Raw genomic sequence first — 26,101 nt, 5'->3', positions numbered from 1 at the left:
GATCCACCAGTTTAGATAACACTGGCAAACATGGTCTGCTTACAGAAAATTCTGACCGAACTTAGGAATTATCCCTCCCAAAAACAAGCTGAACAAGCTCAACAATTCAGGTCCCCCTGCTTATTACCTCCTAAGCGCCATATTCACACTGGCATAGTAATTTACCTCCTGTCTATGTTAACTCAAGTTTTTACTGTTTTATACTGCTTTTATACACATTGACACTGTGATAAGTGCTTATTTCACCATGTATGTATACTTCAACTGTTGTTTCGAATAAAGAAATTATAAAACTAAAAAATAAGTACATGACATGTTGTAGAAAACATTTCAGTGCTATGCAGAGCACTTTATATATGTTAAATGGAAAAGATATTTAAAATAAATAAAACAATAAACACTTAATAATAGGAAAAAAAAACATGGCTGGGTGCTGATCAAACATGGTTTAGGGCTGCTGAAACATGGCTAGGGGCTGCTTAAACATGGTTGGGGGATGATCAAACATGGTTGGGGGCTGATCAAACATGGTTGGGGGGCAAAGAAATATGGCTGGGGGTTATGAGATATAGCAGGGGGCTGATATGAGGCTTGGGGTCTCATCTGAAGTCTCAATGGGGGGATCTTCTTTATATTGGGGTAGTGAGTTGAGGTCTGATTAATACTGGGGGTCTGATTGCTGATCTGATGTCTAATGAAAAATATTTTTTTCTTATTGTCCTCCTGTAAAACCTAGGTGCATCTTATGGGCCAGTGCGTCTTATAGTGCGAAAAATACGGTATATGAGGACGTATGACCTAGTTGGAGTCATTTTGAATATGTGTACTTCTCACCCACAGTTAGCTTTTGAGGCTAACATATCTACCTTGTATTTACGTTGTTCTAGCTTTATCTCAAGTTAATTGCCTTTGTATGAGGGCTTGTACTCATCGTCCACCCCTCCTCGACCTTCCACACATGCTCACGTCCCACTGTCAGAAGAAAAGATGTGGGGTCACTAATTTGATGATTCTTGCCCATGTATAACAGGGATCCAAAGAGCTTGAATTTAAAATAACATCTTATAACTTCAGGGGCCTGAACACTCCTTCTAAATGAGGTCAGCTCATTGCATACCTAAAAAATGAACAAGCCAATATATGCTTATTACAGGAAACGCATAAATCAGACTCCATTCCGAACCAGGTTTGTTACAAACTTTGCAATTTTTCAGCTGAGCTGGCAGGTGGACCTGAACCTTTTAGGGTTGGTTTTGGACAAATCCAGTAAAATGGCGCACAGTGCCATTTTACTGCACGTCAGTGAGAAAAAGTACTAGGGAGAAAGAAGAAGGGTGCTCACATGACCCTGAGAAGAGGTGAGGGGGAGGGGGCTTGCCCTTATTTGCTCCCAGGCCAACAGAGAGCCTGGATAAGGCAATGAGTGCTGCATAAGGCAGGGAGGTGCACTAGCAGAAATTCATTCTGTGTTGGGCTGTGAATGAGGGTGGAGGGGTCTTACAGTTTCTGCCAGAAAAATTATCTTAGAGACAGTATACAGTCACAATCAAGCTTCTATTCTAGTGTGAGGATAGTGAAGGGAAAGGGGAGTGAGAAGTGAGGAGTTGAGGCTGAATGTGCTAGGTAGTGTCTTATAACACCGCAGCAGCTGCTACAGGGACAGTCAAAAGACACAATAAAGCTTGTATGCTGCTGCCAGGAATATGAAGGGGAAGGCTAGAATTAGAGATGAGCAAACCACTTGAGATTCGGTTTGCTGAATTTTAAAAAAAGTTTGGTTTGGACCTGAATCAATTCGGACCGAACCAAAGTTTCTCCAATTGCCCTGAAACTTGGTATATTACACCCTATAGTCTTTTAGGACTCAAAATTTTAAAGGAAAATGTGTTCTTTTTTCTTTTTTTTTAAATGAATTTATTGTTCTCTCTCTGTCTCATACATAAATTGGACTTACAACTGTTTTGCATATGATTAGTTATGCAGATTCTTGTCATGTAACTGCATTGTTAATGTTTTTCTCCTAAAATTCTAAATTTTTATTTGAATTATTTTGTTAGTATTTTGTAAATCCACCTTTGGCTTTTAACACTGCATGAATCCTTTTGGGCATGCTCTCGTCAGATTCAAGCATGTCTCAACTGACACTTGTTCCCAGGTTTCTTCTACACAACCCTAATGTTGGTGCATACTGGTTGACTCACTTCAGTACCAATACAGCTTTTTCTTCAACTCTACCCACAAGTGTTCGATTGGGTTGAGGTCTGGGGACTGTGGGGGCCAATCCAGCATCTTTACTTCGTTGTTATTGAACTATGTATGGGTCGTTATCCTGCTGGAACACTATGTCGTGCTTTTCATACCCATAGTACTCAAGTGTACAAAGTAACTCGTCTTGTAGGATACTCGCATATAGCTCAACCTTGAGGCAAGTTTCCAACGTCTTTGGCTGTGAAACAACCCCAAATCATTAGGCTTTTTCCACCAAACGTGACCGTTCTTTCAATTTCTCATATTTTGTGAATTTCTGGCCTAATTTTCACCATAAATTCGCAAAGTCTAGAATTTGTGATCTCCAGTCATTATTTTTTTTATTGTGAAAATCATCAATGTAATATGCGCGTATTGACTGTGCAATACTGGTGTGGCTCACTTTTGCTACATTTTTCAAGCTGCTACAAGTTTCCTGAGACTGGAGAAAATGCACAGTACAGTAATTCCTATTAGGTAATGTAAGGACATGTTTTATTTTGTAGTATATAAGAACAAAATTATGTTTCCACCACTAGGAGCAAAAGTAGGAGTAAAAATGCAGTTACATGACAAGAATCTGCATAACTAATCATATGCTAATAGTTTAAAGTCCAATTTATATATGAGATAGCTAAGATGATTGTCTATAAAATTATGGTAGTCTCACATTTGAAGCTGTAGTGGATAACGAGATAGTCAAAAGATAGTTAAACTATCAAGAGATTTAAAGTAAAAGGTTCAAAACATTGTTACCCTTTTGCTCATCAGTGTAGATTATACTTCCCCCTGCTCCCCAGCAACTGCGTTGCTCCTGATGCCAACATGGTCGCTGCTGCATCTCCCCAGGAGCGACTAGTGTTGATCACGAATATTCAAATTGTGAATTTTTATCGCAAATATTGGCACTTATTCGCGAAGATGTAGAATATAGTGCTAAATATTCGTAATCGTGAATATTCTAGATTTTTTTCCATCACTAACCTCCTGCTTCTTGCTTGTGGTCCAATGATAAGGCTGCAATGTCTTTGTCAGAGATTAGCAACATCCCTAGCAACCAAGAGGAAAGTTTTCTACCCCCTTAATTAATAAGAAACTCCCCAGCAGCCGGTTTCTGGATTTTTTTTCTGCAGTTTCATATAGTTAGTTAGCGCCTATATATAATACAGATAGTTAGTGGGAGATAGTGTAGGTTAGATTGTGATGTAGCCGATAGGTTCCAGTACAATGTGTCAGGTAGTGTGATAGGAATTACTGTACTGTGTATTTTCTCCAGTCTCAGTAAACTTCTAGCAGCTTGAAAAATGTAGCAAAAGTGAGCGACGCCTGTATTGTGTGCACAACACGCACATATTACATTGCCCATTTTTGCAATCGAGAAAATAATGACTGGAGATCACGAATTCTAGAATTTTGCGAATTAATCGTGAATATTAGGCCAAAAATTTGTGAAATATTGTGAAAACGAATATTTCCCTTGCTGCTCATCACTAGGAGTGACACGGGTGCCAGGGAGCGGGGTAAGTATAAAATATATGAGGGGCCTGGGCACTGGAGGGGTCATTATAGAGGTTGGATAACCCCTTTAAGTTCCAGCCATGTTGTGTCAGCACAGTAGACATTAATCATGTACATGTGAGATGTAGAAACAGTCACCATTGTCTGAATACTGTGTATATGAATACTGATTCATTAGCACTGTCATTCTGTGTCTTGGCCACTAGATTCTGCTGTTTCTTAACATAACATTGTACAAGTAGCTGAATATTCAATTGTAGGTGGAGATTCTCTCGGTCTGGAGAAGAAGCAGGAAGCAGAGCGGCAGACATCTTAGGAGAGAGTCTGGAGTACAGAATCCGGTCGCATCCAGGTGTCAGGGAGTCCTGGAGTGATCGGATTTGGAGCTGAAGGAGGCTGATCCCAGTCCAAGTCCCAGGGTCCGTCCAGAGGAAGAAGATCATTTCCAGGAAGGCTGTTAGGAGCTTTGGAACATAATGCCATCTTCTCTGCAGGGCCGCATGAGTGCTGAAGTAACTTGCTGCCCTCCATGTTAACATCATCGAATGAAAAACATACCCGGGTCGGTAAGACAGCTCGTGCACGCACCTCAATATAGGATTGGTGCCTAAAGTACTAGAGACTGAGAACAAAACTGCCGGTAGTTAGTTAGTGTTGCTGTGTGGCAGGCTACAAAGAGTTGCTGCTAATTTATCACAAGGACCTAACAGTTAAAGTTGTGGTTCGCTCCGGAGAACAGAGAAGACTTCACCATAATCTCCAGTTATCCCAGCTTGTTTATCGGGAGTGATATATTAGGCACATGCCACATTACCAGTTTTGGGGAAAAGGGAGGGGGAAATTACTGTATAGGCTGGTAAGATTGTAAGCTGCTGTGTCGCACCGCGGGCTAGCCTGTATCTCACACGCACATGATTGTTCCTGATCTTCAAGGTAATAACAGGTACAGCGAGGCAGAGTTAGCTCTGCTCGCAGTAGGTAAATTGTGCAAGTGTTCTCCGGCTACCATCAGAGGGTGCCGTGCTGTGCAACACAGGGGTCTCAGCCTCCGGGCTGAGTGTATGTAATCTAAACTTATGTTCACTGCATTTGGGGTTATGTTTGATAACCCTTTACAGTAAAAAGTCTGTTTTACAAAAGCTGGTGTCAGAGTTGCTTTTCTCGTTTGTGACTTCGCTGTATCCTGGGGACTCCACCCCGGTACGTGGCTTACACACTCTGTGAGCCCTGACTATAACCCCACCTGCTTTCCCTGCATACTTGCAGTGCAAGCCCTAAGTGGCTAGTCCGCAAATGGTCAATGTTCCCTATTCTGCTAAGTGCAGGATAGACAGCATAGAGACGTAACCAGGCAGAGAAGGGTCGAACAGAAATAGGTCAAAACTGGGAGGACAAAACAGTGCAAAATCAGAATACGGAGGGTAGTCAAAATAGCCAAGCCAAAGTCAGAGCCAGACTGATATCACGGTACAAAATCACAAGACAGAGAAAGGTCAGAGGCAAACCGAGTTCAATATACTAAACAATTCAAAACACGAACAGAAAGAACAAGGAGCACAGCAAGGGAATACAACTATACCTGGCAAGGGTGAATTACCAGCAATGGATCTAGAGTACCGAGTCCCAGGATCAGAACCTGATAGGCCCAATGACTCAGTGCTCCATTAGTTAGACATAGCACACGGAAACAGAACAGCAAAATAATAAGCATTGCTAGTTTACCTCCAGCACATGAGCGCTGTGGAGAGAAACAGAGCATTGAATCCTGTTGCTACGTATACTGTAACCAGATGGAGTGGCTTCACAGCACGGCTCTCCCAATGCAGTCACGCTGAAGCTGGAGATCCCAAGATCTCACAGCTGGAGCCTGGACAGGTAAATTAGTGACATGTAGCTTAATATCACATCACTCACAGATAATTAGGTGTTCTACTCTGTGTATTGGTGTACTGATCAGCTATATGCTGGTTTAAATAATAATAAATAAATAAAAATTTATTTCAACAGCGTGGATAAATAAATAAATGGAAATGTATGATTAAAGGGGTATTCTCATCTTAGACAATGGGGGCATATCTCTAGGATATGCCCCCATTGTCTGATAGGCGCGATTCCCACCGCTGGGACCCGCACCTATATAGAGAATGGAGCGGGGAGCACTGTGGCTGGAGGACCCCAGATTTCCCAGGGTCCGTCCACCACCAAGCTCTAATCTCCGCCTCTCCCATAGAAATGAATGGGAGTGTGCCACGTATGCGCAGTGTGCTATCCTTCACTTTCGAGGCTCCGTTCTCGATATATGTGCTGGGACCCGCACCTATAAGACAATGGGGACATATCCTAGCGATATGCCCCCATTGTCTGAGATGAGAAAACCTCTTTAAGGGCCAAGCCTTAATATCGCTTAATATCACATTATCATTCACAGATAATTTGGTGCACTACACTGTGTATTGTACCTTATCAATCACTGATATTTTTGTCTGCAACCCTGCATGTTTATACGATTTTTCAAACTTACAAAAAAAAAAAGACATGAAGCACGCACTAGTATTATATATAATATTCTAGATTGATGGGAGGAAGCTGACGCGGAACATGTGTCGGGGTCTCTTGGAGATGTCACTAGCCGGGTGTGTATTGTGTATATGTTGTGAATTATGTTTTTTATTTTTTATTTATCTAGGTGAGATGGCCACATGGTTTGATTTTGTATTTATTTATACTTGTTTTTCCATCCCACATTTTTCACTACTTGCAATGCTACATCTTGATGTCCCCACATGTGGTTGTGCTTGTCTTTGCCAATTTATGCATCTATTTATTTGTTTTATCGATTTCAATAAACATATATTTTTGGATATATATAAACAGTACAGACCAAATGTTTGGACACACCTTCTCATTCAAAGACTTTTCTTTATTTTCATGACTATGAAAATTGTAGATTCACACTGAAGGCATCAAAACTATGAATTAACACATGTGGAATTATATACATAACAAAAAAGTGTGAAACAACTGAAAATATGTCATAGTCTAGGTTCTTCAAAGTAGCCACCTTTTGCTTTGAATACTGCTTTGCACACTCTTGGCATTCTCTTGATGAGCTTCAAGAGGTAGTCACCTGAAATGGTCTTCCAACAGTCTTGAAGGAGTTCCCAGAGATGCTTAGCACTTGTTGGCCCTTTTGCCTTCACTCTGTGGTCCAGCTCACCCCAAACCATCTTGATTGGGTTCAGGTCCGGTGACTGTGGAGGCCAGGTCATCTGGCGCAGCACCCCATGACTCTCCTTCATGGTCAAATAGCCCTTACACAGCCTGGAGGTGTTTTTTGGGTCATTGTCCTGTTGAAAAATAAATGATGGTCCAACTAAACGCAAACCGGATGGAATAGCATGCCTCTGCAAGATGCTGTGGTAGCCATGCTGGTTCAGTATGCCTTCAATTTTGAATAAATCCCCAACAGTGTCACCAGCAAAGCACCCCCACACCATCACACCTCCTCCTCCATGCTTCACGGTGGGAACAAGGCATGTAGAGTCCATCCGTTCACCTTTTCTGCGTCGCATAAAGACACGGTGGTTGGAACCAAAGATCTCAAATTTGGACTCATCAGACCAAAGCACAGATTTCCACTGGTCTAATGTCCATTCCTTGTGTTCTTTAGACCAAACAAGTCTCTTCTGCTTGTTGCCTGTTTCCTAGCAGATATTCTACCATGAAGGCCTGATTCACACAGTCTCCTCTTAACAGTTGTTCTAGAGATGTGTCTGCTGCTAGAACTCTGTGTGGCATTGACCTGGTCTCTAATCTGAGCTGCTGTTAACCTGCGATTTCTGAGGCTGGTGACTCGGATAAACTTATCCTCCGCAGCAGAGGTGACTCTTGGTCTTCCTTTCCTGGGGCGGTCGGTATGTGAGCCAGTTTCTTTGTAGCGCTTGATGGTTTTTGTGACTGCACTTGGGGACACTTTCAAAGTTTTCCCAATTTTTCGGACTGACTGACCTTCATTTCTTAAAGTAATGATGGCCACTCGTTTTTCTTTACTTAGCTGCTTTTTTCTTGCCATAATACAAATTCTAACAGTCTATTCAGTAGGACTATCAGCTGTGTATCCACCTGACTTCTCCACAACGCAACTGATGGTCCCAACCCCTTTTATAAGGCAAGAAATCCCACTTATTAAACCTGACAGGGCACACCTGTGAAGTGAAAACCATTTGACGTGACTACCTCTTGAAGCTCATCAAGAGAATGCCAAGAGTGTGCAAAGCAGTAATCAAAGAAAAAGGTGGCTACTTTGAAGAACCTAGAATATGACATATTTTCAGTTGTTTCACACTTTTTTGTTATGTATATAATTCCACATGTGTTAATTCATAGTTTTGTTGCCTTCAGTGTGAATCTACAATTTTCATAGTCATGAAAATAAAGAAAACTCTTTAAATGAGAAGGTTTGTCCAAACTTTTGGTCTGTACTGTATATATTTTTTTTAAATAATAAGTGTTTTATTGTGCAAAAGAAGTAAAAAAAATAATATATGTTGGTAAGGCTGATTGCCTTGGGCAAGTCAAGACAGTGAGCCTTCTCTCTCCCCTGAACACTATAAGTGAACCGTTGAGCGACAGCTTCGGTCGGGGCCATCGATACAGCAAGCTTTTAACACAGAGCCGGTGACGCTACAGGCACACGCTACTACGATCCAAGTTGGTGAGTCACGTGAGACGTCACGTCAGACTCGTACCACGTGGGACGCCGCGTTAACATCATCCAGCCATTACCTCGAGTCCCCATACAAGTGGTGCGGACATACAGAGGGTAAGATATTCTGGCTGTCTTATCAGAAAAGAGAACTCTTGTGTTTTATGCCTGACCTGATCTGTCCGTAATCGGATGTTATATATGGGACTTTGTGGAAGCCTGATATCCCCAAGTGATATACTTGTAAAAGATCTTTTAATACGATAGTTTGCCCATACCATCTGTGGCGATTTAACACCAGATGTGTGTTGTCCTATGGACTTTCTGGACATTTTATTATTGATAAGGATCCTCATCTGATTTGTTATATCAGTTATTTTATTGTTTTTATATATTTGTGGTAGTATAATAAATTCAATTGTGAACCACTGTCTCCTGTTCCCTTATACGGAGTGCCCCTCATTCTTTTACTATATTATTCTTTTCCTGTGCGGTCTGGGTGGACCGAGAGGTGTGCACCCTGTCCATTCAGTATTGGGGTGAGCCGCTGATTTTTATATTTTTGAAGTAATAAATGTAATCAAAGTATTAAATGTAATGTTAGGTGCCATGACATCATGGCTCACCACATTGAAATTGTCAATATGGTTCGCTCCATGGTGAGTGACTGCAGCAAAACTTTTAAAAATAGGTTGTAGGAAAAGTTCATAATAATTAGTGTTGATTGAGCATCAAAGTGCTCGGGTGCTCGGGTACACCTTGGGATGCTCGGGTGCTCTACCTGAGCACAATGGAAGTCAATGGGAGAACCCGAGCATTAAACCAGGCACCCTCTGCTCTGAAGAGGGGAGGGTGCCTGGTTCATAGGTGAGAAATTGTGAGAAATTGATGGAAATACCACCAAAATGGTTCGGGAACAGCATGGGGAGGATGTCTTGATGCATCTTGGACTCCCAGGTCGCTGCTGGGAACGATGTTGTCCGAGTAGTACTCCAATTTTACAGACTGACAATAATACGCACAAAACGGAAGATAAAAATTGATTTTAGAGGAAACATTCTTTCCTGTATATTTACTTGTATATAAAGCGCAAGTGCTGCCAAAAATTACAAGGAAGAGGCACTCCGATACAACCTGTATATCACATAAAGGAGGGCATCATACACACCCTTGAGAAATTATGATTGATGGCGTGCTAGTGAACTTAAAAACATTAGGAGCAAGGGCCTGCTGGTGACCCTCTAAAACATTAGAGGCGAGGGCCTGCTGTTTATCTGACCATCTAATACATTAGGAGTGAGGGTTTGCTGCTGAGTTGACCATCTAAAACATTAGGGGTGAGAGTCTGCTGCTGAGCTGACCCTCTAAAACATTAGGGTCGACGGCCTGCTGCTGATCTGACCATGAAACAAATTATGGGCGAGGGCCTGCTGCTGAGCTGACCATCTAAAACATTAGGGGCGAGTTCCCGTTGCTGATCTGACCATCGAAAACATTATGGGCGAGGGCTTGCTGCTAAGCTGACCATCTAAAATATTACGGTCGATGGCCTGCTGATGATCTGACCATGAAACTAATTATGGGCGAGGGCCTGCTGCTGAGCTGACCATCTAAAACATTAGGGGCGAGGGCCTGTTGCTGAGCTGACCCTCTAAAACATTAGGAGCGAGGGCAGCCTAATAAGCATGTTGATATGATGGAGGCGGAGGACGAGAAAAGGAAAATTGAACCATATACCCTTTTTTGTGGTGGAAGGGGTGCATGGGAATACAGTGTATTCAATACACAATAAAAGCCACATTTAAAGTGCTTTTATGTTCAGCCGCAAGTCAGGGGCAATCCAGGCCTTGTTCATTTGGAGAAGAGTCAACCGGTCAGCATTTTCAGTTGACAGTCAGATGAGCTTATCAGTAATTATGCCCCCAGCATCACTAAATACACGCTCTGACAAAACGCTGGCGGCAGGGCAGGCCAGCACCTTCAAGGCATAAAGCGTCAGTTTGTGCCACGAGTCCAGCTTTGACACACAATAGTTGTAACACACAGAGGGATCATTGAGGATGCAGACACGGTCTGCTACGTACTCCTTCACCATCTTCCAAAATGTTTCCCTTCTTGTCACAGTAGGCAGCGCATCAGGGTGAGGGTGCTGGAGGGGTGTCACGAAACTGTCCCAAACCTTGGAGAGTGTTGCCCTGCCTGGTCCCTCGTCTCCCCTCCTTGGTTGTCCAAGGAACTATGTACTCTGTCGCCAACGTTGTCAGCTGGAAATTTTGGGAGCAATTTTTCCACAAGGACCTTCCCGAACTTTTTGGCACTGAAAAGGCTGTAAAACAGCCCAGGAAAGGGCTAGAGGACTGCAAAAGGCAGCAAAATGTAGTTAAATCCCCTGCAAACAAATGTGGATAGGGAAATGAATAAAAATAAAATAAATAAAAATTAACCAATATCAATTGGAGAGAGGTCCCATAACAGAGAATCAGGCTTCATGTCATAGCAGAAAATCATGCTTCATTTCAGCCAAAACTGGAACAGTCCATTGTCAGATATTTAGGCCCCGGCACCCAGACAGAGGAGAGAGGTCCCATAGCAGAGATTCAGGCTTCATGTCAGCAGAGAATCAGTCTTCATGTCATAGCAGAGAATCAGGCTTCACGTCAGCCAAAACTGGAACAGTCTATTGTCAGATATTTAGGCCCCGGCACCCAGACAGAGGACAGAGGTCCCATAGCAGAGATTCAGGCTTCATGTCATAGCAGAGAATCGTGCTTCACGTCACCCAACACTGGAACAGGCCACTGTCAGATATTTTTAGGCCCCGGCACCCAGACAGAGGAAAGGTTCATTCAACTTTGGGTTGCCCCGCAATATAATGGTAAAATGAAAATAAAAATAGGATTGAATGAGGAAGTGCCCTGGAGTACAATAATATATGGTAGGTAGTTATAAATGTCTAATCTGCACAAGGGATGGACAGGTCCTGTGGGATCCATGCCTGGTTCATTTTTATGAACGTCAGCTTGTCTATATTGGCTGTAGACAGGCGGCTGCGTTTGTCTGTAATGACGCCCCCTGCCGTGCCGAATACACGTTCAGACAAAACGCTGGCCGCCGGGAAGGCCAGCACCTCCAAGGCATAAAAGGCTAGCTCTGGCCACGTGGACAATTTGGAGACCCAGAAGTTGAATGGGGCGAACCATCAGTCAGTACGTGGAGGGGTGTGCACACGTACTGTTCCACCATGTTAGTGAAATGCTGCCTCCTGCTAACACGTTCCGTATCAGGTGGTGGTGCAGTTAGCTGTGGCGTGTTGACAAAACTTTTCCACATCTCTGCCATGCTAACCCTGCCCTCAGAGGAGCTGGCCGTGACACAGCTGCGTTGGCGACCTCTTGCTCCTCCTCTGCCTTCGCCTTGGGCTTCCACTTGCAGCATGTAGTCGCTCATGTGTGCCAGGCTGCCCAGAGGTAAGGACAAGCTGTCCTCTGTGGGAGGCGTATCGTCATCGTCCTGCGTTTCTCCCCAGCCACGCACCAGTGATGGGCCCGAGCTGCGTTGGGTGCCACCCCGCTGTGAACATGCTTCATCCTCATCCTCTTCCACCTCCTCCTCATCATCGTCCTCCAGTAATGGGCCCTGGCTGGCCACATTTGTACCTGGCCTCTGCTGTTGCAAAAAACCTCCCTCCGAGTCACATCTAAGAGACTGGCCTGAAAGTACTAAAAATGACCCCTCTTCCTCCTCCTCCTCCTCCTCCTGGGCCACCTTCTCTTCCATCATCGCCCTAAGTGTTTTCTCAAGGAGACATAGAAGTGGTATTGTAACGCTGATAACGGCGTCATCACCACTGGCCATGTTGGTGGAGTACTCAAAACAGCGCAACAGGGCACACAGGTCTCGCATGGAGGCCCAGTCATTGTTGGTGAAGTGGTGCTGTTCCGCAGTGCGACTGACCTGTGCGTGCTGCAGCTGAAACTCCACTATGGCCTGTTGCTGCTCGCACAGTCTGTCCACCATGTGCAAGGTGGAGTTCCACCTGGTAGGCACGTTGCATATTAGGTGGTGAGCGGGAAGGCTGAAGTTACGCTGTAGCGCAGACAGGCGAGCAGCGGCAGGATGTGAACGCCGGAGGCGCGAACAGACGGCCCGCACTTTATGCAGCAGCTCTGATATGTCGGGGTAGTTGTGAATGAACTTCTGCACCACCAAATTCAGCACATGCGCTAGGCAAGGGATGTGCGTCAAACCGGCTAGTCCCAGAGCTGCAACGAGATTTCGCCCATTATCGCACACCACCAGACCAGGCTTGAGGCTCACCGGCAGCAACCACTCGTCGGTCTTTTGTTCTATACCCCGCCACAACTCCTGTGCGGTGTGGGGCCTGTCCCCCAAACATATAAGTTTCAGAATGGCCTGCTGACGTTTACCCCGGGCTGTGCTGAAGTTGGTGGTGAAGGTGCGTGGCTGACTGGATGAGCAGGTGGAAGAAGAGGAGGAGGAAGGCGAGTAGGAGGAGGAGGCAACAGGAGGCAAAGAATGTTGCCCTGCGATCCTTGGCGGCGGAAGGACGTGCGCCAAACAGCTCTCCGCCTGGGGCCCAGCTGCCACTACATTTACCCAGTGTGCAGTTGGGGAGATATAGCGTCCCTGGCCGTGCTTACTGGTCCACGTATCTGTGGTTAGGTGGACCTTGCCACAGATGGCGTTGCGCAGTGCACACTTGATTTTATCGGATACTTGGTTGTGCAGGGACGGCATGGCTCTCTTGGAGAAGTAGTGGCGGCTGAGAACAACATACTGTGGGACAGCAAGCGACAGGAGCTGTTTGAAGCTGTCTGTGTCCACCAGCCTGAATGACAGCATTTCATAGGCCAGTAGTTTAGAAATGCTGGCATTCAGGGCCAGGGATCGAGGCTAGCTAGGTGGGAATTTACGCTTTCTCTTAAATGTTTGTGAGATGGAGAGCTGAACGCTGCTGTGTGACATGGTTGAGATGCTTGGTGACGGAGGTGGTGGTACACCCCCTGTTTGCTGGGTGGCAGGCGCCAACGTTCCTCCAGAAGCGGAGGAAGAAGCCGAGGCGGCAGCAGCAGAAGAGGCCGAGGCGGCAGCAGCAGAAGAGGTAGCAGGGGGAGCCTGAGTGAGTTCCTTGTTTTTAAGGTGTGTGCTCCACTGCAGTTCATGCTTTGCATGCAAGTGCCTGGTCATGCAGGTTGTGCTAAGGTTCATAACGTTAATGCTTCAGGCTCTGATGGCACAGCGTGCAAACCACTCGGGTCTTGTCGTCAGCACATTGTTTCAAGAAGTGCCATGCCAGGGAACTCCTTGAAGCTGCCTTTGGGGTGCTCGGCGGCGGTAAGTAGCAGGTGGAGTCTCTTGGAGGCGGGTGCTCTGCTTTTGCCCACTGCTCCCTCTTTTGCTACGCTGTTGGCTCGGTCTCACCATAGCCTCTTCCTCCGAACTGTGAAAGTCAGTGGCACGATCTTCATTCCATGTGGGGTCTAGGACCTCATCGTCCCCTGCATCGTTTTCCACCCAGTCTTCCTCCCTGACCTCCTGTTCAGTCTGCACACTGCAGAAAGACGCAGCAGTTGGCACCTGTGTTTCGTCATCATCAGAGACGTGCTGAGGTGGTATTCCCATGTCCTCATCATCAGGAAACATAAGTGGTTGTGCGTCAGTGCATTCTATGTCTTCCACCGCTGGGGAAGGGCTAGGTGGATGCCCTTGGGAAACCCTACCAGCAGAGTCTTCAAACAGCATAAGAGACTGCTGCATAACTTGAGGCTCAGACAGTTTCCCTGATATGCATGGGGGTGATGTGACAGACTGATGGGCTTGGTTTTCAGGCGCCATCTGTGCGCTTTCTGCAGAAGACTGGGTGGGAGATAATGTGAACGTGCTGGATCCACTGTCGGCCATCTAATTGACTAATGTCTGTACCTGCTCAGGCCTTACCATCCTTAGAACAGCATTGGGCCCCACCAAATATCGCTGTAAATTCTGGTGGCTACTGGGACCTGAGGTAGTTGGTTCACTACGACATGTGGCTGTGGCAGAACGGCCACGTCCTCTCCCAGCACCAGAGGGTCCACTAACACCACCACGACCATGTCCGCGTCCCTTACTAGATGTTTTCCTCATTGTTACTGTTCACCACAATAAGAAAAAAATTATTTGGCCCAATGTATTGAATTCAAATTCAGGCCTTTTTTTACAGACACCTAAAACTATTTGGCTATCTATTTAGGTACGGTATTACACTAATACAGGCACAGCAGTAACTACAGATTTAGCTGAATATAAATTGTAGGCCTAGTATTTAGACCCTGGATGACAGGTATACGTTTACGGACAGAATTAGACTTGGAAATACACGGTAGCGTGTGAAGTTATTGAGGATGACACTATCCGCACCTTAAATCTAATATACCCTTTTATGGATAGATTTAAAGTAAGCCTGATACAGCAGAAACCACTAATTTAGGGAATTGCTAAGTTGGGAATTGTATTTCAACCCAGAACAAAAACTGTGCTTTAACGGACACCAAATTACTTGACCAGCCACAGCAATAATGACAGATTTAGATGAATATAAATTGTAGGCCTAGTATTTAGGCCCTGGATGAGAGGTATACGTTTACGGACAGAATTAGACTTGGAAATGCACGGTAGCGTGTGAAGTTATTGAGGATGACACTATCCGCACCTTAAATATAATATACCCTTTTATGGATAGATTTAAAGTAGGCCTGATACAGCAGAAACCACTAATTTAGGGAAATGCTAAGTTGGGAATTGTATTTGAACCCAGAACAAAAACTGTACTTTAACGGACACCAAATAACTTGACCAGCCACAGAAATAATGACAGATTTAGCTGAATAAAAATTGTAGGCCTAGTATTCAGGCCCTGGATGACAGGAATACGTTTACGGACAGAATTAGACTTGGAAATGCACGGTAGCGTGTGAAGTTATTGAGGATGACCCTATCCGCACCTTCAATCTGATATACCCTTTTATGGATAGATTTAAAGTAGGTCTGATACAGCAGAAACCACTGATTTAGGGAATTGCTAAGTTGGGAATTGTATTTCAACCCAGAACAAAAACTGTGCTTTAACAGACACCAAATAACTTGACCAGCCACAGCAATAATGACAGATTTAGCTGAATATAAATTGTAGGCCTAGTATTTAGGCGCTGGATGACAGGTATACATTTACATACAGAATTAGACTTGGAAATGCACGGTAGCGTGTGAAGTTATTGAGGATGACCTTATCCGCACCTTCAATCTAATATACCCTTTTATGGATAGATTTAAAGTAAGCCTGATACAGCAGAAACCACTAATTTAGGGAATTGCTAAGTTGGGAATTGTATTTAAACCCAGAACAAAAACTGTGCTTCAACGGACACCAAATAACTTGACCAGCCACAGCAATAATGACAGATTTAGCTGAATATAAATTGTAGGCCTAATATTTAGGCGCTGGATGACAGGTATACGTTTACGGACAGAATTAGACTTGGAAATGCACGGTAGCGTGTGAAGTTATTGAGAATGACCCTATCCGCACCTTCAATCTAATATACCCTTTTATGGATAGATTTAAAGTAGGCCTGATACAGCAGAAACCACAAATTTAGGGAATTGCTAAGTTGGGAATTGTATTTCAACCCAGAACAAAAACTGTGCTTTAACGGACACCAAATAACTTGACCAGCCACAGCAATAACGACAGATTTTGCTGAATATAAATTGTAGGCCTAGTATTTAGGCGCTGGATGACAGGTATACATTTACATACAGAATTAGACTTGGAAATGCACGGTAGCGTGTGAAGTTATTGAGGATGACCTTATCCGCACCTTCAATCTAATATACCCTTTTATGGATAGATTTAAAGTAAGCCTGATACAGCAGAAACCACTAATTTAGGGAATTGCTAAGTTGGGAATTGTATTTAAACCCAGAACAAAAACTGTGCTTCAACGGACACCAAATAACTTGACCAGCCACAGCAATAATGACAGATTTAGCTGAATATAAATTGTAGGCCTAATATTTAGGCGCTGGATGACAGGTATACGTTTACGGACAGAATTAGACTTGGAAATGCACGGTAGCGTGTGAAGTTATTGAGAATGACCCTATCCGCACCTTCAATCTAATATACCCTTTTATGGATAGATTTAAAGTAGGCCTGATACAGCAGAAACCACAAATTTAGGGAATTGCTAAGTTGGGAATTGTATTTCAACCCAGAACAAAAACTGTGCTTTAACGGACACCAAATAACTTGACCAGCCACAGCAATAACGACAGATTTTGCTGAATATAAATTGTAGGCCTAGTATTTAGGCGCTGGATGACAGGTATATGTTTACGGACAGAATTAGACTTGGAAATGCACGGTAGCGTGTGAAGTTATTGAGGATGACCTTATCCGCACCTTCAATCTAATATACCCTTTTATGGATAGATTTAAAGTAAGCCTGATACAGCAGAAACCACTAATTTAGGGAATTGCTAAGTTGGGAATTGTATTTAAACCCAGAACAAAAACAGTGCTTCAACGGACACCAAATAACTTGACCAGCCACAGCAATAATGACAGATTTAGCTGAATATAAATTGTAGGCCTAGTATTTAGGCGCTGGATGACAGGTATACGTTTACGGACAGAATTAGACTTGGAAATGCACGGTAGCGTTTGAAGTTATTGAGAATGACCCTATCCGCACCTTCAATCTAATATACCCTTTTATGGATAGATTTAAAGTAGGCCTGATACAGCAGAAACCACTAATTTAGGGAATTGCTAAGTTGGGAATTGTATTTAAACCCAGAACAAAAACTGTGCTTTAACGGACACCAAATAACTTGACAAGCCACAGCAATAATGACAGATTTAGCTGAATATAAATTGTAGGCCTAGTATTTAGGCGCTGGATGACAGGTATACGTTTACGGACAGAATTAGACTTGGAAATGCACGGTAGCATGTGAAGTTATTGAGAATGACCCTATCCGCACCTTCAATCTAATATACCCTTTTATGGATAGATTTAAAGTAGGCCTGATACAGCAGAAACCACAAATTTAGGGAATTGCTAAGTTGGGAATTGTATTTCAACCCAGAACAAAAACTGTGCTTTAACGGACACCAAATAACTTGACCAGCCACAGCAATAACGACAGATTTAGCTGAATATAAATTGTAGGCCTAGTATTTAGGCGCTGGATGACAGGTATATGTTTACGGACAGAATTAGACTTGGAAATGCACGGTAGCGTGTGAAGTTATTGAGGATGACCCTATCCGCACCTTCAATCTAATATACCCTTTTATGGATAGATTTAAAGTAGGCCTGATACAGCAGAAACCACTGATTTAGGGAATTGCTAACTTGGAAATATTATTTCAACCCAGAACAAAAACTGTGCTTTGACGGACACCAAATAACTTGACCAGCGACAGCAATAATGACAGATTTAGCTGAATATAAAATGTAGGCCTAGTATTTAGGCGCTGGATGACAAATATACGTTTACGGACAGAATTAGACTTGGAAATGCACGGTAGCGTGTGAAGTTATTGAGAATGACCCTATCCGCACCTTCAATCTAATATACCCTTTTATGGATAGATTTAAAGTAAGCCTGATACAGCAGAAACCACTAATTTAGGGAATTGCTAAGTTGGGAATTGTATTTCAACCCAGAACAAAAACTATGCTTTAACGGACACCAAATAACTTGACCAGCCACAGCAATAATGACAGATTTAGCTGAATATAAATTGTAGGCCTAGTATTTAGGCGCTGGATGACAAATATACGTTTACGGACAGAATTAGACTTGGAAATGCACGGTAGCGTGTGAAGTTATTGAGAATGACCCTATCCGCACCTTCAATCTAATATACCCTTTTATGGATAGATTTAAAGTAGGCCTGATACAGCAGAAACCACTGATTTAGAGAATTGCTAAGTTGGGAATTGTATTTCAACCCAGAACAAAAACTGTGCTTTGACAGACACCAAATAACTTCACCAACCACAGCAATAATGACAGATTTAGCTGAATATAAATTATAGGCCTAGTATTTAGGCCCTGTATGACAGGTATACGTTTACAGACAGAATTATACTTGGAAATACACAGTAGCGTGTGAAGTTATTGAGGATGACACTATCCGCACCTTAAATCTAATATACCCTTTTATGGATAGATTTAAAGTAAGCCTGATACAGCAGAAACCACAAATTTAGGGAATTGCTAAGTTGGGAATTGAATTTAAACCCAGAACAAAAACTGTGCTTCAACGGACACCAATTAACTTGACCAGCCACAGCAATAATGACAGATTTAGCTGAATATAAATTGTAGGCCTAGTATTTAGGCGCTGGATGACAGGTATACGTTTACGGACAGAATTAGACTTGGAAATGCACGGTAGCGTGTGAAGTTATTGAGAATGACCCTATCCGCACCTTCAATCTAATATACCCTTTTATGGATAGATTTAAACTTGGCCTGATACAGCAGAAACCACTGGTGGCGGGGAATCAGGGTTCCAGGCCAGAGATGTGAGTGAGAGAAAGGTAGGATTCATTTTTTCAAATTTTAAATTATTGAGTTGAAATATGGGAGAAATTATTAAAGCGTAAAAGTGTGACAACTTTTCAAAGTTTAAGCATTGAATGAAAGGATGTGGCGCGCATTAATTTCTGAATAATATATAAAATTGTATTCCCTGTCACCTATGCAAAGCACGTGTTTATTCACGTCTAAAATTGTATAATGTCAACTCAAGAATGTGTAACAGAAAAATTATTGAAATATTTAAGCTGTCAACTAGGTAGAGTAGGGGTATATTACACCCAAAAATTGGTTAATTTCACCCAAAAATGTAACTGACAATTTTTTTTGGGGTCTACTAGGTATAGGAGTGGTACATCACTCCCAAAAATTGGTAAATTTCACCAGAATATATAATTGACAGTTTTTTGTTTTTTTTGTTTAACCTGTCTACTTGGTAGAGCAGTGGTACTATAACACCCAAAAATTTGTTAATTTTGCCAGAAAATGTAAATGACAAAGCTACTAGTGAAATGTTATAAAATAAAATACATACAAATAAAAAAAAAAAATTTGATTTATGAGGTGGAGTTCAATATGAAGTAGGAGTTTGAGGAGGCGGTGGACGTAGCGGTGTAGGTGGAAGCGTTGGTGGAGGAGGACGATGTAACCAACACAGGTTTTGGTTTTAATATTTTTTTTAATTTTTTTAAATTAGGATACACTTTAAAAGAGTGTGCAATATCCAAAATACAAGAATGAGCAATTGCGCTGCAGTATAACAATGGCTGGTTAGTGCCGGTATACATGTCTATTCTGCACAAGGTACGGACAAGTCCTGAGGGATCCATGCCTGGTTCATTTTAATGAACGTGAGCTTGTCCACATTGGCCGTGGACAGGCGGCTGCGCTTGTCTGTTATGACGCCCCCTACCATGCTAGGAAACATGTTCAGATAATACACTGGCTGCAGGGCACGCCAGCATCTCCAAGGCATAAAGGGCAAGCTCCGGCCATGTGCCCAATTTGGAGACCCAGAAGTTGAAGGGGGCAGACCCGTCATTCATTACGTGTAGGTGTGTGCACACATACTGCTCCACCATGTTGGTGAAATGCTGCCTCCTGCTAAGACATTCCATATCAGCTGGTGGTGCTGGTTGTTGTGGCGTGCTGACAAGGTTTTTCCACATTTCGGCCATGCTAACCCTGCCTTCTGAGGTGCTGGTGGTGCCCCAGCTGCGTTGGCGACCTCGTACTCTGCCTTCATCTTGTGCTTCCACTGTGCCCCTGCTGTCAGGTGGGAATGCCACCAGCAGTGCGTCTACCAGCGTGCGCTTGTACTCGCGCATCTTCTGATCACGGTCCAGTGAGGGAATTAAAGACGGTACGTTGTCCTTGCAACGGGGATCCAGCAGCGTGGGAACCCAGTAATCAGCACAAGTTAGAATGTAGGAAACTCGGCGGTCGTTGCTGAGACACTGTGGCATGTAATGGCTAATGTGTGCCAGGCTGCCCAGAGGCAATGAAAAGCTGTCCTCTGTGGGAGGTGTATTGTCTGTGTCCTCTGTATGCCCCCATCCACGCACCAGTGATGGCCATGAGCTGGTCTGGGTGCTACCCTGCTGTGAACATGGTTCCTCCTCCTCCATCTACTCCTCCTCATCCTCCAGCTCATCATCCTCCAGAACTGTGCCCTGGTTGGACAACTGTGTACCTTGGGTTTGTGGGTGCACAAACCCACCCTCAGAGCCACTTGGGAATGACTGGCCGGAAACCCTACGAAAATGACCCCTCTTCCTCCTCCTCCTCCTGTGCCACATTATCTTCCATCATCGCCAGGAGCATTTTTTCAAGGAGGCATAGAAGTGGTATAGTAACGCTGAGAACTGCGTTATCGGCACTGGCCATGTTGGTGGAGTACTCGAAACAGCACAACAAGGAACACAGGTCTCGCATGGAGGCCCAGTCATTGGTGGTGAAGTGGTGCTGTTCTGCCGAGCGACTCACTCGTGCGTGCTGCAGCTGAAACTCCACTATCGCCTGCTGCTGCTCGCACAGTCTGGCCAGCATGTGCAAGGTGGAGTTCCACCTTGTGGGCACATAGTATATGAGGCGGTGAGCTGGAAGGCCAAAGTTACACTGCAGCGCTGACAGGCGAGCAGCAGCTGGGTGAGAACGCCAAAAGCGCGCACAGACGGCCTGCACTTTATGCAGCAGCTCTGACATATCGGGGTAAGTTTTAAGGAATCTCTGCACCACCAAATTCAGCACATTAGCCAGGCAAGGGATGTAAGTCAAATTGGCTAGTCCTAGAGCTGCTACGAGATTTCGCCCATTATCGCACACCACCACGCCGGGCTTGAGGCTGACTGGCACAAACCACTCATCCGTCTTTTGTTAAAGGCCCGTCCACAGCTCCTGCGCGGTGTGGGGTTTATCCCCCAAACAGATACGTTTTAAAACTGCCTGCTGTCGTTTACCTCTGGCTGTGCTGAAGTTGGTGGTGAAGGTGTTACGCTAACTGGATGAAGAAGAGCTGGTAGAGGATGAGGAAGCAGAGTAGGAAGAGGAAGCAACAGGAGGCAAACTGAAGTGCACTGCAATCCTCAGTGATGGAAGGACATGCGCCAAACTGCTATCCACCTCAGGCCCAGCCACCACTGCATTTACCCAGTGTGCTGTTATGGAGATATAACGGCCCTGACCGGGCTTACTGGTCCATGTATCCGTAGTCAGATGCATCTTGCCACAGAAGGCGTTGTGCAGTGCACACCTTATTTTGTCCCCTACTTGGTTGTGCAGGGAAGGGATGGCTCGCCTTGAAAAGTAGTGGCGTCTGGGCATGACGTACTGTGGGACAGCCACCACAAGGCCTTAAAACTGTCCATCTCCACCAGACGGAATGACAGCATTACAAAGGCAAGTAATTTAGAAATCCTGACATTCAGGGCTAGGGATCGTTGGTGAGTAGGGGGGTACTTCCTCTTTCTCTCCAGCATTTGGGATATGGAAAGCTGAACGCTTCCGTGGGACATTGTGGAGATGCTTGGTGACCCAGGTGTTGGTGTTGCTGGCAGATCCTCTGTTTGTGGGGTGCCAGGTGGCACTGTCACTCCAGAGGTGGATGAAGAGGCTGAAACTACAGCAGAAGAGGAAGCAGGAGGAGCCAGAGACCTTTTTTGGTTTTTGAGGTGTCTACTCCACTGCAGCTCGTGCTTTGCACTTAAATGCCTGATCATGCAGGCTGTGCTCAGGTTGAGACCGTTTTTGCCTCGCTTCAAGCTCTGATTGCACAGCATGCAAACCACTTGTGTCTTGATGTCAGCACATTGTGTGAAGAACTGCCCCGCCAGGGAACTCCTTGGAGCCGGCTTTGGTGTGCTCGGTCCCTTGCTGCGGTGGGCAGTAGGAGGCGTACTATCTAGAGGATGGCCGCTCTGCTTTTGCACCCTGCTCCCTCTTCTGCTGTGCTGGTGGTTCTGTGTGACAACCTCCTCTTCTTCCTCCGAACTACATATGTCACTAGCATGACCTTGATTCCGTGTGGGGTCGAGGACCTTATCGTCCTCCACATCATCTTCCATCCAGTCTTCACCCCTGACTTCCTTGTCGGTCTGCACAATTTCGAAAGCCCCAGCAGTTGGCATCTGTGTTTTGTCATCATCCGAGACGTGCTGCGATTGTCCTCCCATGTACTCATCTTGAAAAATAAGTGGTTGGGCATCGGTGCACCTAATCTCTTCCACGTCTGGGGCAGGTCTAGGTGGTGGGCCTGGGAAACCCTGCTATCAGAGTCATCAAAAAGCAGAAGACACTGCTGCATGACTTGGTACTCAGACTGCTTGGCTGATTTGCAAGGGGGTGAGGTGAAAGACTGATGGACATCAGCTGCAGGTGCCAACTGTGGTCTTTCAGCAGGAGACTGGGTGGGAGACAATGTGAAGGAACTAGATCCACTGTCAGCAACCCAATCTACTATCGCCTGTACTTGTTCAGGCCTCACCATTCGTAGAGCCACATTAGGCCAGACCAAATGCCGCTGCAGGTTTTGTCGCCTACTCGCAGCTGAGGAAGGGGTTTCACTTGTGCATGTAGCTGGCACAGATCGACCATGTCCTCTCCCTGCAACAGGAGCTCCACCAGCAGCACCACGACCTGGGCCACGTCCCTTATTTGACGCTCTCAAATTTAGGATCTTGCCCTAAATGGGTGTTAAATTAATAGTAGAATAGAATGAGAGAATGTAAAGGGTGTATCTCACACGGTCGGAACCAGTGTAGGCCTGAAGTAAATATATCTTTGCACAAAATGGCTGTATTTCAAATGGCTGTATTTTAAATGCCTGATTCAAACCCCTGTATGTAGAGGGTGTATCTCACACGGCCTGAACTAGTGTAGGCCTGAATTCAATATTGGGGCACCAAATGACGGTATTTAAAATCTCTGAAAGTTTGTGGCTATTGGCACACTGTAATGGAAGGTTCTGGAAGGAAATATTTATCCCAGAAGGGCATCCCTGAACTATATGTCCACGTTTGGTGACAAGTTAATATATCTCAGGCACACAGTGTCGGTGCCAAGATACATCTGACCACAGACACCTGGTCTAGCAAACACGGACAGGGAAGGTACACAACTTTTACAGCCCACTGGGTAGACCTTCTGATGGCTGTCAAGCATGTAACCCATAGCACCCATGTGGATTTCGTGTTACCGCCTTACTGCAGGCCTGCCTCTTTTTCTCCTCCTCCTCCATCTCATCCTCGGCTGACTTCTCCTTTTCCATTGCTACCGCCTCTTCCGCTGCACCACCCAAGCTCCCCAGAACCTTTTCAATGTGCCAGGTAAGTCATTGCCATGCTGTGCTGCGGCTGCTGTGCCTGGAAACCAAGAGCCACACCGGTCCTGCACTCCTTTCAGCTCTGCGGTCACAGGCCGATCAGTGGCTAACCCCGCTCAATTTGACAGTTGGTAAAGTGGTGTGCAGCAATGGTGCCAATCTGCTGAGCGCGCTGAAACAGGGCAAAATGACACACATGCCATGCATGGCACACGTCCTGCACTTAGTAGTGTAGCGATTCGTAGCCAAATACCCCGTGGTCCAGGACATCTTGCGGCAGGCAACGAAAATCTCTGGCCATTTTAAAAGATCTTACATGGCCATGGCTCGCCTTGCTGATGTTCAGCGGTGACACCACTTGCCCGTCAGACATCTGATATGTCACTGCCGATGTGCTGGAACTCCACCTTGTATATACTTGATAGGCTTCTCCAGCAGAAACTTGCCATGAACCACTATCTGTGCGAACTCTGCGGCAGGACAGGTTCTGGGGAGCTTGTTTTTTTCCACTGTGCCAGTGGCTGCTCATGCGCGACGCATGCAAACTTCTGTGGCCATTTGATGAGATCACCAAACTAATCAGTCGCAGCCAGGGCGCCATCAGTGGCATCGTACCTTACGCCTTCTTTCTGGAGCCTGTATTGCTCCAGATCAAGCCGTTGAGGAGCAGGAAGATGAGGAAGTCACAATGCTGAATGAATTCCCAGGGGGGGCTACTCCATCCGAGACAAGTCAGCAGGAGTCTGAAGTGGAGTCAGAGGAGGATGGTGCCTGGGGATAGGAGGAGGAGGAGCAAGAAGAGCAGGCTTTAAACTTTTCTGGGATCCCTGGTGTTGTCCGTGAATGGGAGGAGGAGACCGAGGATGACTTTTTCCTGGGCAATGAGCAGGAGCCATGCCGCTCGACAGCTTCCAATTTTGTGTAAATAGGGGTCTTCATGGTACAGTGTTTGAAGAGGGATAAAAAGCATAAAGGGCAACTACCAGTGCTGGGTGGCAACGTACTTAGACCCCCGGTACAAACCCAAAATGGCGGACATGTTACCAGCATCACAGAGGGCTGTCAGAATGCAGCATTTCCAGGCCTTGCTGCGAGAGATGCTGTCTTCTGCTGTTGAGGGCTCTGGCAGAGGAATTTCCACTCACAGAGAAACATTTGCGAGTACCAATCCTACAGCACATGCAAGAAGAGGGCGGTTTGAAGATGTTTTGGTCACTTCGGATATGAGATCATTCTTGCAGCCAACCCATCGACAGCCGCCTACCGGATCCAACCTCGGGTAACATCAAAACCAAAATGTGTCCAACTACATCGGGTTAACGGCTGATGTGGATGCTCTGAGAACCGAGGAATCCCTTGACTACTGGATGTGCAGGATTGACATGTGGCCAGAGCTGGCACAATTTGCCATGGAACTCTTGGCTTGCCCTTCGTTGAGTGTCCTGTCCAAAAGGACGTTCAGTGCAGCAGGCGGGATCGTGACTGTCGACAGTGTGGAATACCTCACATCTCTAAAAATGAATTAGGCATAGATCTCTAAGGAATTCAACACCTGTGATGACCACGTTTAATTGAATTTCCTCATGACAGCCCACAAAAAAACGCCACCATCCAGAACAAATAATGGTCCCTGTCTAAGGTAGAAACAGCAGCATAAAAGGCCTTTTCTGTCCTGGGAATGCCTAATGTTTGGGATCTCGGAGGAGATCAACAGCAGTGACGACCACGTGTTATCGAATTTTAACTATTATAATTTTTGTTTTTTAAGAGGGGGCATTTTATTAGCCACGTTTTTAATCCAATTTTATATTTTTTGTTCTTTTAAACATATGTATTTGACATCTATTTGTACTGGCCTGCAGTAAAATTGATATCCAATGACCATCTAATATACCTCCAGCCACATAATTAGGCTGAATGCACATGGCCGTGTTTTCACGGCCGTGAGCGGTCCGTGGTAACACGGTCTGGATTCATGCTGAGAGCAGGAGCGCACGGCGTCATTGGTTGCTATGACGCCACGCGCTTCATGCCGCCTCTGCTTGTACAGCCGTGTGCATTTGGCCTTACTTGTACTTTTCTGTCCGGTGAATGCCTAATATTTGGGGCCTGTACTCCACTGGCCTGCAGTAAAATTGATATCCATTGACCGTCTAATATACCTCCAGCCACATAATCACTTGATTATTTATGCACTG

This window comes from Bufo gargarizans, chromosome 3 (genome assembly GCF_014858855.1).
Source record: "Bufo gargarizans isolate SCDJY-AF-19 chromosome 3, ASM1485885v1, whole genome shotgun sequence".
Classification (NCBI taxonomy): Eukaryota; Metazoa; Chordata; class Amphibia; order Anura; family Bufonidae; genus Bufo; species Bufo gargarizans.
The sequence above is the reverse complement of the archived record's forward strand: the minus strand, read 5'-3'. Positions refer to the sequence as shown.